Here is a 13,110-nt window from a genome sequence, read left to right as displayed (position 1 = left end):
TGGAGTGCTGGTAGAGACAGGATTTAATGTTCGCCTGCGGGAAATCTTCTAAAATCAGATGGGTGTTCCAGGCTGTTTGTTCATTAACATGGTCTTCTGATTACTTCCCAGTGAGGATGGGGTGTGGGGGCCAGATAGGAGACAGAGGCTTGGTCAGGAAAGATGAAAGGGGACACACATTTTGGCTTGAGATTAACCTTTGAGATACAGGGCCAGGCATATTATAATTAATGCTTAATTATAAATGGAGCTTGGCGGGATGCATTGATTCACACACAGGTTACTAAAGGCATTTAGGGAAAATAGAATGTAGGCAATGAGAACTGTCCCCATCAATTTGTAAAATTCACATCTGAGACAGCATGCTGGAAGTGCAGAGAATGCTCCTTATAGGCATAAATTAAAGCCATCTTCCTCAGAAAAGGATAATTTAAATGATCAATAACCTCTTGAAAGAATGCCTGGAGAGTATATGCCTTTTAAAAATTGACTTTGTTCATTCTCTGCCTCTTATCAAAAAAGGGTTTTGGAGGCTTATAACAAAAGATATGACAGAGAGGTTATTAAAATAGAAATGGGAAATTAAAACCCAGTCAGAAAAGAGAGTACAAAATTTCTAACTACAGCGACTAACCTTCTGTGATCAAGCTCTAAATTTAATCCCTAACTCCCTGGAATCCAAGATGAAGAGGGAAAGCAATCAATTACATAGGTTCAGCTACGTTTAGGACAAAGCATGTCAATTCAGTAGTATTTGATTATTTGTGAATTTATAAAAGCCAGAGAGGCAGAGGAAACATCTGTGAAAGTCGGGGGAGAGATTTTTTTTTTTACTATCTGGAAAAGGAAGGATGGATTTTGAAATTTTTTGGTGAGAAGCAAAGCTTAGGCACCAATGACTGATGCATTCACCAAGATCTGGGTGGGTGAACCTGGGGTGGCTCCGATGCAGTCAGTTTTTTGTTGAATAAATCACTTCAGTGGTGAGCGAGCCAAGGTCATGACCGGGACCCAGGCATTTGGTGTGCCTTGCCTGTCCTTGGGAATAGGCCGTGTCCTGTTTCTCTGTACCAGTGCCTGGTACATCGTGCACATAAAGAACTCAACCATGGCTCTGTTTCTCCCGGGCTGAGAACTCCAGGAGGGCAAGGACGCGGTCCCAACACGCCGGGACGCCTAGTCCTAATAGTGGCTCCTAGTAGCTACTCAGCTGGATGGAGTTGGATGCTAATAGCTCACAAACTAAAAAGGGGAAAAGTACCATAAAATGCCAACCACTGCTCATGGGAGCAACTTAGTGGGAGCATTTTCCCAACTCTCAATGGCCGCAGTCAAATCTGCCAGCTTTCATGGTGGAGAACTCCTGGATGGACCTGCTGGCGGAGGCGGGGGAGGGGGGTAGTTATGACGAGTTGGCTGAGTGGGTGCAGTTGTGACACTGGACTTCTTTTCCAAAAGCTCCCTTGTGGCCCTTCTGACAGAACACTGACTGCAGGGCTCTGTGGGCTGTGTCGGTTCTCCTGTGGCCCTGCAAGTGGGGAGGCAGGGGAGGGACCCTCAGTGACAGCGCTGACCTGTCTCTAGCTGTCTTCCCAGCAGGCTTTAGGGATTCGAGCAGGTGCCACATTCCACCAGCTGGTTTGCAGCCGCCTTTTATCCTCAGTCACCCAGTGAAGATTCCTGAGCCGCTCTGAAGAGCCTTTCTGTTTCACCCTTTTCTTTGGGGCGTCCCTAGAGGGCTCGTTTTGGCCCTGCAGAGAATGATTTTGCCACAGGGTGGAGCCCTGGGCTCAGATGGGCAGGGTCTCGTGGAGGCCCCTGAGGTCGGGAATGCTGGGGGCGCCACACGGGAGGCTGTGACGTGGACGTCAAGCCCCCAGGAAGGGAGATGCCTCTGCCGGCAGGACGTGGCCTGTGTCTGGGGTAGGTCCCTCGGGTCCCACACTGGGTGTGTGTTGGCGGGGGGCAGTTGCGTCTGAAGCGAGGTGCTGGGAGACGGCGGGAGAGCTGGTCTGGGCAGGACGGCAGGGTTAGGGCGGGCAGGGGGCATCTCTGAAGTGGGGGTTGGCATAGTTGCTCAGTAACACTGGATCAAGGGGTCCTGAGGGTAAAGGCCTCTCGAAGTCCTGTTGCAAGGTCTGGCTTAGAGCCTGCACTCCTGTAGCTCCGTACTGTGCTGGTGACCCTCCCCTGGAAGATGAAGGACCCTCCAGTTCCGTCCCCGCAAGTCCTCACTCCCTCGATGGAGGAGACGCTGAGCTTGTTAGCCACTCAGGGAAGCGTTGTGGCCTGCCTGACCCTGTGTGAGAGGTGCGGCCGTCTGACTGCCCTGCCTGTCCCCTGAGGGCTGCGAATTGAGTGCTGTGAAGGCCCCCAGAGGCAGTCCCCACCCCCATCCCTCCCACCTCGTGGGGACTTAGTCCCCAGAAGGCTCACAGCATAGAGCCATACACACATGCCCCACAAGGGCCTGCGTTAGTTAGTGTTAGAAACCACGGTTGCTCCACAGGCATTAGGAAATACAGGGCTCCAGGCGCAGATTTTAGCATCAGGGTTCCACTGAGAATCATTTTATGTTTCTCTACCACCATGGATGAAAATACTGGAGTAGATCCTAGTTTTTTTGTTTGTCAATTGCAAAGTTGCCCAGACATGGAAAAGGACTTATAAGCCAGAGGAAGGGCCAACAAGTAAGTCAGGTAAAATAAACAGTGATAGTGGTATTGGCCGCAAGGGTGGGCCCTGAGCCTGCAGTGGATGGAGAGTTTAGGCAGGGTGAGGACTCCTAATGGCAGGACCATGGCATCTGAAATGTCTGGTCAGGAGTCGTTCAGGCTCCGCAGCAGATGCTGGGGTTCTGCCCAAGTGGGGAGTCCGCCGGCCAGCTTGGCGGCCGCTGCAAGAGAGTGGGGGCTGCTCAGCATGAAGGTGTGAAGAGAGACCAGAATGAGAAACAGGCAGGAGGAGACCATGTGGCTGAACTGGTCTAAGATCTGAATGCCCCTGAGGTCATGGGGCGGGGTTGGGTGGGGGTGGTGCAGGCAGTGTCCAGACAGCACCAGCCTGTGTGCCATCCCTCGGGTGGCCGTACCTGTGGGGAGGGTCAACCCAGTCCCCCTGCTCCCGGAGGCCTGTCGTCCTGCCAGGACCACCTCAATCCAGTGATCAGAGACCAGCACAAACTCCTCAGGCACTTGGCACTGGGGCATTGCTGTGGGGTTGCAGTGGGGAGCTCCAGTGACAGGGGTCATGCTGCCTGGCCAGGTAGGGGCCAAGAGCTGGGGTCTGAGGGCAATTCCCTGACACCCTTCACCATCCTCTGCCAACATGACCGCAAAAGTTCAGGATGGAGGCCTGTGGGGCCCAGTCAAGCCCCTGTCTTGACTCCTGGCTTAGTCACCTCTGCCTCCCCTGCAGTCACAGATGGAGGTGTGGGGAGCGATGGGTGAAAGAGGAAGGAGGGCTGAGGCTGAGCTGATGGCCAGCTGGGCCACCCACAGGAATCAAGGTGGGGCAGGTGGAAGTGACGATGGGTAAAGATCAAAGGTGAGGAGGAGGCAGCAGGGGAGGAAGGCACAGCCAACATGCAGAGCATCCTTCTAAAACCAGCTGGGTCGCTAAAGTGAGCCCCAAGCTTTATCTCGACTTCTGACTCTGTGAAATGAAGCTCCCTCCCTGCTCTGTCCTGGTAGTACCCACAGGAAGGGGCTCTGATACCCCAGAGACCCCAGGGCAGGTGGATGGCCATCAGGAAGTGCAGAGGGTGGGAGTTGGGGGTAGAAGTGGAAGTGATTGGCAGACCCAAGGAATTCGGGAGTCTGATCACCAGGTTTGGGGACAGGGTGGCTGGGAGGCCAATGAGCCTTGAGTAGGAATGAGGGTGTGGAGGAAGTGTGTTTTGTGACATAATGACTCGGGAAGGTGACTGGCAGCTGCAAATATGGGCCTGGACCGAGGAAGCCACAGAGGCAGGAGGCTGGTGAGGGTTGGTTGCAACAGGAAGTTTATGAAGAGCCAAGGGGCTTCCCTGGTGGATCAGATGGAAAAGAATCTGCCTCCAGTGCGGGAGACCGTGGATTGGGAAGATCCCCTGGAGAAGGGAATGGTTACCCACTCCAGTATTTGTGCCTGGAGAATTCCATGGACAGAGGATCCTGGCGGGCTACAGTCCATGGGGTCGCAAAGAGTCAGACACGACTGAGCAACTTAAAGGGGCATTAGCTGAGCAGAGAAACAAGCCAAAGGTATTGCTGTGGGGAGGACGGGCATCTAGAAGCAGTGACGCATCTAGATGCATCTAGAAGAGATGACAGGAGGGAGGAGATGAGGCAGGAGATTGCTGGGAAGGTGCATCAAGTGGAGGTTGGGGCGACAGAGGCAGAGCTGTGCTGGAGAGGAATGGCAGAGGGACGGGGATGATATGCAGATTACGAGGAATGAGGGGATGGTGGGGACATAGAAGAACATTTTACAGACAATCAAGGTTCTCCTCATGGTACCTGTTAAGAACCATGAGTCCCCGCGAGCCCGATGCCCCAGTGCCATGATGCTTGCCATTCCTGACTGCCAGACACAGCCCTTGGGCGTGGGCTGGGAGGAAGTCCACAGCCTGGGTGGCAGCCCCCAAGCCCCACAAGGATCAGACCACCTAACACCAAACATATAAAAGGTCAGGATCAGGACATTCAACAGATTTCCAGCCCCATGTACCTCCCCAAACGTGGCTGTGAATCCAGAAGTAATCAGTCATAATGGCTGCCACCACCCCCCGATAAGAGGGGAGGACCCTGAAGCCCTCACTCAGAGTCAGCTTGCTTTTTTTCCCTATTCAGGCTCTTTTATTTTATTATTTTTTAAACTTTTGTATTGGGATATAGCAGATTAAAAATGCTATGATAGTTTCAGGTGAACTGCAAAGGGACTCATTCATATATATACATGCATCCATGTTCCCCCCAAACCCCCTTCCCATCCAGGCTGCCACATAAGATTGAGCAGAATTCCATGTGCCATACAGTAGGTCCATGTTGGTTATCCTTTTTAACAGAGTGATTATCCTTTTAATAGCAGAGTGTACATGTCCATTCCAAATCCCTAACTATGCTTTCCCCCATCCTTCCCCCTCAGAGCTGACTTGCTTTTATATAACACACAGTTCTGATCAACATTGTAACCTGGTTTCAATTTTTTTTTAAAAAATCAAAATCAAGAGAAAAAAGCACAAGGTAAATGGCGGTGCAAATCTCTAATGTGTGAGATCATGATGGGGAGGGCTTGGCCTGGCCAGGCTCTCGGTTCCCACTGAAGACTGATAGTGTATGATTGCCACATTTTCATAAAGAGGATCCTAGAGTTATGAAGACATTGTGGCATAATATTCCATCTCCGCTGCTTAAGAAGGCAGGGCAACTCGAAAAGATACATGTATTATTACCCCAGTGTTCACTGCAGCACTATTTATGATAACCAGGACATGGAAGCAACATAGATGTCCATAGATGGAGGAATGGATAACGAAGAAGTGGTCCATATACACAGTGGAATATTACCCAGCCATAAAAAAGAATGAAAAAATGCTATTTGCAGAGACGTGGATGGACAATAGAGATTGTCATACTGAGTGAGGTAAGTCCAACAGAGAAAGACAAATATCATTATATTACTTAGATGTGGAATCTTAAAAAAAAGGTACAAGTGAACCTATTTACAAAACAGATATAGAGTCACAGATGTAGAAAATAAACCTATGGTTACCATGGAGGAAGCAGGGGATAAATTGGAAGATTGGGATTGACATATACACAGTACTGCATATAAAATAGATAACTAATAAGAACCTACTGTATAGCAGAGGGAGCTCTACTCAATTCTCTGTAATGACCTAAATGAAAAAAGAATCTAAGAAAGAGTGGATATATGTTTAATTGATTCACTTTGCTATACAGCAGAAACTAAGCCTTGCAAATCAACTATACCCCAATAAAAATTAATTTTTTAAAAAAGAAGGCAGGGCAGTGTATGGTACACATTAGGAAGTGTTTCTAAAAGTTTAGGTTCTTGAGCAGGGAATGAAACCCCGTTTGTTGAGCGCTTACTGTGTATGGTGATTTAGTTACTAAGTCATGTCCGACTCTTGTGATCCCATGGACAATAGCCCGCCAGGCTCCTCTGTCCATGGGATTTTCCCAAGCAAGAATGCTGGAGTGGGGAATCCTTCCCTAGAGGATCTTCCCAATCCAGGGATTGAACCTGGGTCTCCTGCATTGCAGGCAGATTCTTTACTGACTTGAGTCACCAGGGAAGCCTTACTGTATATTCACCAACCTAAATATGTTTACCTCCTAACAATCCTGCAGGTAATTATTATCTTTACCACTTTATAGAAAACAGAGCTGAAGTGATTTGTCCCAGACACACTGCTAATGCTTTTTCCACGTCACCCTCGGCTTCCTAGAGATTCCTGGCAGGGGCGTGTGTGGAAAGCCTGCTCTCTGACAACAAGTGGGCCCCCTGGGCCAGAGCCCAGGTGATGCCTTCTGGGGCAGTGCTGATGCTGGCATGGCCAGCACCGTGGGGCCCGATGTTCCTGGCTCGGCCTCCACAGCCTTGGAAAATCTGAGGGGTGGCAGCGGGGGGGACCAGCCCCGCTCCTGCCCCTGGATTCGGGACAAAGCCTCCTGCCCCGACTCCATGGGCAGACCACGAGCAGCACGGTGTTTGCAGCTGAAAGACAAATCGAAGCTGCAAGAGCCCCGTCACAAGGGGTGGCTTTGTGAACCCCATCCTCCAGGGAAGATCACTCCTGAAGGACTCGAATGCTGACAGGCTCTGTTTTTCATTCCCTAATCATTCAGAAAAATACATCCATCTCCGTTTATTCAGAACAGTGGAAAATCATTGAGGTTTTTCCTGTGTAAAGGTCAAACTATAAAAAGATAAGTGGACTCAGAGAAATCCAGGCTAGTCACGAAAACGTGGCGGTGTATTAAAATGGATCCCCAAAGGGATTTAATCCTCCTTCAGAAACAGCTCATAATAATAATCCCCTCTTTACTCTCCCCGATGTGTGTTAAGTTTCTGTTTTTAAGTTCAAGGACACGCAAGTGACTTTGAATGGGTGGAGCCTGGGCCGTGCAGACCGGGGTCCTGGCTGAGAATCTCTGACCAGCCACTCCACACCAAGTGTGAAGCCTGGAGTGAGTGAACCCTCACCCCTTGAACCTCATTTCCCTCACCTGCAGAATGGGGAAGAGCCCCGGTCTCGGTGCTCTCTTTAGTGGCCTGTGTGCTGCCTGGCAAGGTGCAGGCCTGTGGGCCTTTGAGAACCTTCCCAATAGCCCGTCCACGCTCGCCACCTGAGAGGCAGACAGGTGTGTCCTGGCTTGGCCTGCTGGCAGTATGGAGGGCGCTGCTGGACCACGGTCTGGCCCGGAGACAGATCCCCTGCTCTGGCCTTCCCCCCGCCCCTGGCCTCCCGGACGTTCCCAGACTCTGATGGGCTCTGCCGAATGGACTTGGGTGACCTGTGAAGGCCTTGCAGCTAGAAGATAAACAAGTATCTGTGAGATCCCTGTCACGAGGACATTTTAAAGGGCACTTGGTAATTTAACTGCTTTTGTGAAGCTAAGCAACTGTTGGGGGAATGATAGAGTATCTTGAAAATTCAGCCTGGACAGGAAAATCCTGGGTTTCCTCTTTATTAAAAGCTTGGAGAAGATCTTTAAGGGTGTTTTTTGGGGAGATAAGGAACAGCTGTGTCCCCTCTTTATCAAGTCAAGGCCCCATCTCTGGTCAATTTTGTGCAGCCCTGCCCGTGGTCTCTCTGTAGGCCCAGCCTAGTCTCTCCCTCAGCAGCACCCTGACTGATGGCATCTGGGAGATGCAGTCAGGTTTCCTGGTGGCAGACCCTTCAAGACGTGGGAGGCTCTCACATATGGGAGCTGACTTTTGTTTCTTGATTTGTGGCCAAGTAGCAACCCAGGTGGTGCAGTGGTAAAGAATCCGCCTGCCAGTGCAAGAGACTCAGGCGATGTGGGTTCAATTCCTGGGTTGGGAAAAAGATCCCCTGGAAGAGGGCATGGCAACCCACTCCAGTATGCTTGCCTGGGAAATCCCATGGATAGAGGAGACTGGCGGGCTACAGTCCATGGGGTTGCAAAGAGCTGGACATGACAGAGCACACACACAGAAACAGAAGAAACGGCATGGGCCAAAATCTGTAGGGGAGAGTGCTGGCTCTCGGCTCCAGCCAGCTGGGGTGTGGCAGGAGACGAGGCTGGCCACAGCCAGATCCCACAGCCACCAGCTGGAGAGAGTGGCCTGTCTCCTTTGTGCTCCACAAAGGTCACATGGGCTGCGGGAGGGGAAGGGCTCGGAGGAAGCAGGACCCGGTCGCCTTAGTCACCTGGGGACATGGTGGCAGGGGAAGCAGAGATGATGAATCTGGAGAGCTGGTGGGCTGGTGTGACATGGAGGGCAAGGGACAGGTGGGCCTGGGAGGAGGCCTGGCCACTTGCACAGATGTGAGGGCTCAGTATGGGGAGAGGCGGTGTGAATGTGGGTGTTTATGGTGAGTCAGTCGTGCAGGTAGAATTTGAGGTGCCTGAGGGTTACCAGGTGACTGAGATGCCGTGGGACATAGGTGTGCACAGTAAGGGAGAGAGTCAAGCGAGAGGTGGAAAAGTGGATGAGGCCGGCTCACAGGTGGCCAGTAACTGAAGGCAAAGGGTGGCCAAGATCTCACAGGGAGGGTATAGGGTGAGGCCTAAAGAGGGCCAGGACAAGCTCCAGGAATGACCAGCATTCAAGCTTAAGGAAACAGACTCTACGGAGAAACCTAAGGAGCAGAAAGAGGGGTGACTGGGAGAGGGTGGTGTCTAGGGAACCCCGAGATGAGAGTCTGCAGGGGTCAGGGCCATGGAGAGGGTTGCCTTAGAGACTGGGCTCCTGGTTGGGTTAACCTGTGGGTGATTGAGGTGGATTTGACCCAATCAGCAATGCTAAGGTTCATGCTGTGGTTTCAGCTAGCTCTGCAGATGGTCTGTTTTCCTGGAGAGAAGATTCAAAGTGGGCTCCTTGGGAATTCCCAGGAGATCTGTCAGTGCAAACTTTATTCCATATCTTAAATTATCTCCCTGACAGGATCTTTTTAATTTAGATTAAAATGTAACCAGGGCTACTGTGTGTATATTATTTTAATCTGACTTCAAAAATGTTTATAGCAAAAGCTTATTTTAAACATTAACATGAGGTTCTATTTTACTGTCCTTTAGGCTCTTCAATGAAGAGCCTAATTTTAAAAGATCTGCAAATTACATGTGTAATTTGTAGGCTCTTAGAGAGAATCTACCTCTTCAGCTTTATTTCAGGTCACCAGGGACCTGTCTTAGGCCATTAGGTATTTAATGTGACACACTCCGCTTTGCAAAGTAAAAGAGAAAGGACTGTTTTTGGCTCGGATACAGCAGCTTTGCCCCCAGATGTGTCCAACGGCCCGATTTAGTATTAAAGCTCTGAAATGATTGATTATCCATTAGGGCAGCTATTTAAAGAGTTCATTGAATGGGCTTCAAACCAACAACAGCTGTGCTGCAAGGGCAGCTAGGCGAGGCCGGGCAGAACCAAGTGGAACCTGAATGGGGCTGTGGATTCTGCCTTCCGCGGGGCTCCGAGAGCAGACCTCCATTAAGACAGGTTCCAGGTTGCTGTCGCCTCCTTGCCTGGTGATCAGGCAGGTGCCAGCCGCTGCCTGCTGGACCCCAATCAGGGAGGACTCCTCGCTGGGAAGGAAAACTGTCATGGGGCACGGCTCAGAGTTGAACTCCTCTCTCACTCTGCCTTGCTTCTCCCCTCCCTCATCTCTCCCTTGTGTCCTGCCAGGCCCTTCTCGTCTACCCCTCCCTGGGGCCTCGGACCCTCAGCTGTCCCAGGCCTACACTCCCCCCAACTCTTGCCTCCCCAAATCATTGCAGCCGCCCCAGCAAGGTTTGCCCCCAGTCCCTCCTGACTCTCAGGCAGCACGGCACCAGCAAACTGCAAAGCCTCAGGCCATTATTGTCTTCTCCCAACCCGGGCAGGTTTCCTCCCAACTCACCCTGCCGCCTCCTCCTCGTATGCTTAGCAAATAGTTTACTTTGGCAAGTTCACCGGGAAGCAATAATACTGCTAAAGGCGGGCGCTTGATGGACCTTTACTTTCTGAAGTTGCGTATGTGTAGGTAGGTGTCCCTTCGGTGGGTGTTGAGCAGTTTCCAGGCTGAAGTTAATTGCTGCCCACGTAGCCCGAGCAGCCCCAGGGGCTCCAGCACTGTCTGCTTGATGTGTCAGAGCACAGGCAGTGCTATATTCCTGGGACGCCTTGGCTGGTCCTGGGGGCCGCTTTGTCCAAGCCCAGGCGAGAGGCCTGTGTCCTTGGAGGATGTGTCAGTGCCCCCCAGGAGCTCTGTGGCGGGAGAGCTCCCTACGGAGTGCTAGGGCACTCGGTCACGAAGGCTGTCCCCAGAGGCTCTGGGCAGTGGCTGCTGTGGGGTCTGCCTAGCCCAAGTCTTCAGGGTTGCCACCACCATCCCATCGATGGAGCTGGGACTGTCTCATAGCCACGTCCCTTCCTGGAATTGCCCTCGGGGGAGGTGAACTACATCTCTCAAGGTTAAGCCCCTTCCCAGAGGTTGACCTGTGGCCATGACCAGCTGAGGGGGAGGAGGCTCCAAGCCCAGGCCCTAAGGCCACTGTTTGGGACAACTCTGAGGGGCCGTCTCAGCTCCCCGGTTCCCTGAGAACTGTTGAGACCTCAGGTACAACGGCAGTCCGGCTCAGTCTCTCCCTCCGCGCAGTCCTGCCTTTTTTCCCTCCTTGCACTCACTGTCAAGTCTGCATACAACTCGGGGAGTCCAGTCTAAGAGAGCTGCCATGGCTGAGCTCAGAGAGAGGCAGGGCTGACCCAGCACGCTCCCCCCCCCCCGCCCCCCACAAACTCTCAATCCAGAGCCAGCTGCCTGGCCATGCGGTGGCAGGGCTGCTGAGGTATCCCAGGTGTTCTGTTCTTACACTGAGGCCTTCCTAAGAGGTTACTTGGGAGATACATGGTTTTGGACCAGAAGTCAGAAAAAATTGTGCTGCTTTGGGCCCTTGGTCTGGCCTTTTTTTTTTTTTTTTAAAATAATTTATTTAGGCTGTGCTGGTTCTTTGTTGCTGTGCTAAGCTTTTCTCTGGTTGCAGGGAGCAAGGGCTACTCTCTAGTTGTTGGGGTGCAGGCTTCTCATTGCAGTGGCTTCTCTTGTTGAGGATCATGGGCTCCAGGGTGCCAGGCTTCCGTAGTTGGAGCTCATGGACTCAGTTGTTGGGGTTCCTGGGCTCTAGAGCACAGGTTCTGTAGTTGTGGCTCCTGGCCTTAGTTGCTCTGAGGCATGTGAGATCTTCCCACACCAGGGATCGAACCCAAGATTCTTTACCACTGAGGCACCAGGGAAGACCTAATCTGTGTTTGATTTGTAGTCATGGTACCAACACCAACAACTGGGTTCACGATCGGGGTCTCTCTGCTTTGGCTGCTAGGAAGCTTGGAGCCCATTCCATGTGTTGCAAGACACCCTGGTACCCTCTGAGTTCCCTTAACACACCTTCCTCAGTATTGTTATTTAGGTTGCTTTGCTGTATCATGCAGCTCTCTCAGAGTTGCCTTCAAGTCTGTTTGGAATGAGGTGGGGTATAAATGAATAAGCACATACATACAGCATTAGGGCTGTGTTGTCAGACAGATCTGGCTGCTGGTTATCAGGTGGGACATTTGCCAAGTCACAACTTCTCTGAACCATAGTTTCTTCAGCCAGACAGTGGGCCCGATGCCTGCATCACTAGATTATTTTGAAGATACATACAGTGAACACATGGCTAATACACACCAAGTGCTCAATAAATGGAAGACGTTAATAGCACTTTTTAAATGAAGTTGTGTTGCTCTCGCAAACCTGTCCTTCCGGGTAGTCTGATCTCTCTCATTACTCCCTGTCACATGATGGCTCTTAACCAAGATGCATTTCTGGGCCCTTGAGTTTCCACTTTCTTGTGGAAGAAGGATGCCCACCCAGGCATCCACTGCTCCCAGCAGACTGTGTGGACCAATAACAGGGCCAGTGGAGATGTTCACAGATTGTTTATCCAGGCAGGTAGATACGCAATTAAAACACTCACGATATAAATGAACACATACTTGAGAAAAACTAAAACCTCTTCATGTAAACTGAACCTTCAGAAAATGAAAAAAAAAAAAAGGTTGTAGATGAGAGATTGGTGATGAGTAATTTAACCAAGACGATGTAAATCTAGGCCTTTGAATACTTTAAATATAACCGCCTGATATAAAAAGAATTGCATTAAATTTTTTAAAGCTGAGATCTTCCCTCGGGTGAGAGACTCACTTTCCTGCAGGGACACATTCCCCAGAAGGCAAGTGGAAAAGGCGAAGAATAACATCCCCGCCGGCATCACATCCCCCCCAGCCAGCTTAGGAGGGTTTCTACACATTTTGTCATTTGCCCTCACTCCCCACGTGCCACTCATTCACCTTGCAAACCAGTTTGGAAGCCGTATTGGAACAGAAAAGTCCATTTCAAGAGGGTAGTGGCTTGGGAAAATCTTTTATTTGTCCCTAAGGTCAACAGGTCCCTGACTCTTCCCCTTGTAAAAGCCACACGGACCTGACCCTTGGCCTGGAGCTCATCCCAAACTGGGTGTGAAACTGAAGATGCTAGTTTTTCTTGGGGGTGAGGCATATGAAGCAGGAACCACCCGCAGGCAGGTCTAGGACAGGCCTCCGGGGTGCATCCTCTTAGGGAGGACAGGGGGATGGTGTGAGGGCAGGATGCTGAGGATGGGGCTCAAGGGCAGGATGGAGAGTGGGTGGGCACAGAGGAAGCCCTGGTTGGTCTTTTTGTAGGAGCGGGCCTCAGGAGGGGGGAGAAGAGCAAAGAAGTAGGGGGAAGCTGGGGCCTGGCTGGGCATTTACTCCTGGAAGGGTGAGGGGTAGCAGGTCACAGCCCTGAGGCTGGCTTGAGAGGGGCCAGGTGAATCTGGGAGGAGCTGCTGCTGAGCTGCTACGGCCGCTGGTGAGAGG

At 51.3% G+C, this 13,110-nt stretch overlaps 1 protein-coding gene and 1 long non-coding RNA gene across 4 annotated transcripts in view; one reads left to right on the top strand and one right to left on the bottom strand.

Moving 5' to 3' along the window:
* The window catches only part of SMPD3 (sphingomyelin phosphodiesterase 3), an 83,466-nt gene that overhangs the window by 41,429 nt on the left and 28,927 nt on the right, over positions 1-13,110 (bottom strand). The gene's annotated exons all lie outside the window — the stretch shown is intronic.
* LOC122420371 overlaps positions 1-13,110 on the top strand; it is a 52,028-nt gene that overhangs the window by 12,357 nt on the left and 26,561 nt on the right. For all 3 annotated transcript variants that reach the window (XR_006263275.1, XR_006263274.1, XR_006263273.1), the window contains exon 4: positions 5,471-5,625. This is a non-coding gene — a long non-coding RNA (uncharacterized LOC122420371). The remainder of the gene's footprint in view (positions 1-5,470; positions 5,626-13,110) is intronic.

Source organism: Cervus canadensis, chromosome 18 (genome assembly GCF_019320065.1).
Source record: "Cervus canadensis isolate Bull #8, Minnesota chromosome 18, ASM1932006v1, whole genome shotgun sequence".
Classification (NCBI taxonomy): Eukaryota; Metazoa; Chordata; class Mammalia; order Artiodactyla; family Cervidae; genus Cervus; species Cervus canadensis.
This window is presented reverse-complemented; position numbering and strand designations above follow the sequence as displayed.